The following is a 2,109-nucleotide window of genomic DNA, read 5'->3' on the forward strand; positions in this document are numbered from 1 at the left end:
TCGTTTTAAAATCTTTTTCAATAGTTCTGTGTCGTCGTATAAAATGGCGTAAAACATCATAGTTAAGTTACCATCTTTTAAACAAAGTTCCGATTTTATTTTGTTGTCATGCTGCTGACAGTTAGAATACTTCTTTAATTTTCCACCAAAAGATGTTTGAAGTTTTTTTTTATGTTTCTTTAATATAAAATTTTTTTTAAGCAGATTAGAAAGTGCTTGGGTCAGACTCATTTTAAATTAGTTTTGATTCTTCTATTTCTGCAACAGCTATTTATATGAAAAAATACCATTGCCAGCGGTTACATATGAGCCCTTTGTTTGAAATAGTTGACGTAAGTTGTTGGAGCGAATCGATTAGAAACAATAACTAGAATCAAAAACAAAAAATTATAATCAACTTAACAATCGCTTTCACTTCCCAAAAAGTTTACGTCAGAGTTACATTTTTTATGAAACAAGTTTTTGTTTTAAAAACGTTCTAAACAAATTATTGTGAAATTTTAAAAAATTAATTAAAAAGTGCATGCGATTAGAAAATCAGTTGCATAAAAAAATATTCTTTCTGATTATTATTCTTTTTTTTTTATAGTGATTTTTCAAATTTTCTATATTTAAATCAATTAATTTAATTTAGAAAAAACTTAATCAAGATTGAAATCTTACGTTAACCTTAAACATGCTCAAATACTTATAATTTCTCCTAGCTACAACAGCAGTAGAAAACGCAAAACTCTTCAAATTCACGAACTCTCATTTTCTCGTTTCACCAACAAAAAAAAAATAAAACTAAATGCTTTAAACTCAATTGTAAATGAATGCTTAATCCAAAAACAATTACTTACTAAACCGTGTCAAAGGTGGCAGTTGTTTAGGTTATAAAGGTGGTATTTGTTAAAAACCTTTGTAATAAAATTAAAATTTGATTACACTCGTAATATTTTGTTTTTATCAATTTTGATGAAAAAAATTTAAAGTTAAAAAATTTTGCTTTGTGTACCAAATTTTGAATTAAATAAAAACTACATATATTTTAGTTTTCTAAGCACTACCGAATTTTTTTTGGATACATTTTCGACATATTGATTCTTTATTTACAGTTAATAAAGTTTGCTCACAAGAACTTAATTACTAAACATCAAAGTTGTGTGATTGTATGAACTAAACAGCTCAAAAACTTTTAATGCATGTTCGATACATTTTAATGTATATGTTTACATTCTGCATTTTTTAATGTATGTCTTTGCGCTTCTTATTATTTAAAAACTGGTGTCATTCCTTTGATCAGACTTCTGTAAGAGTGACACCATCCCTATGAATCATTAACTTATTGTTATAAATAATTTTATGCTTATAAATAACTATTAAAATATTTATTATTACTTTTCTTGTTATTATTATTATAATTGTAGTTATTATTCTAATTATCCTTATTCTTTTTATTAATGCCATGGTAAAAATGATTTATGAAAAATAAATAGCTTGTTTTTGTTGTTGTTGTTATTTTAGAATCAGTTAATGCAAAAAAGAGCATTATTCAACCTAGTTTAAAAAAGTTTTGAAAATAGTTTATAAAAATATTTTTTTAGATAAAAGAAATGATTAAAGGACTTTTTTAAACGTTTTATACAATTTTAATAAAATATTTAATAAACATAAGCCGCTCAACAACAACAACAGCAACAACAACAACAACAAATATGTTACATAATATTAACATCAAACATAAAGTAACATTAAACATAAATAATTCATACATCCAACAACATAAAATGCAAACCACTTTGTTTGCATTTTATGTTGATCACCATTTAGGCGCCAATCAATTTGGGCCGCTTAAATGCTCAAAAGTATGACTAAGTATAACATTAAGTATTATATAATATAAGTCGCTTTTAATTGTTTTTAAATTAAAAAAAGGTAACGCCGTGCTAAAACATTATTATTATTTTTTTTGAAAAATTTTAAACGGCTCTGCACTTGTGTGATTAGAACGAGTTTTCATTATGCTATTTTTTATTTAAATTTTGATGAATGCTCTTTCAAGCGTTAATATATTTTGCAGATCAAGATTGAGTATTTTTATTGTCGTAGTGACACAAAGAAAGATTA

This window comes from Hydra vulgaris, chromosome 09 (assembly GCF_038396675.1).
Source record: "Hydra vulgaris chromosome 09, alternate assembly HydraT2T_AEP".
In the NCBI taxonomy this organism is placed as follows: domain Eukaryota; kingdom Metazoa; phylum Cnidaria; class Hydrozoa; order Anthoathecata; family Hydridae; genus Hydra; species Hydra vulgaris.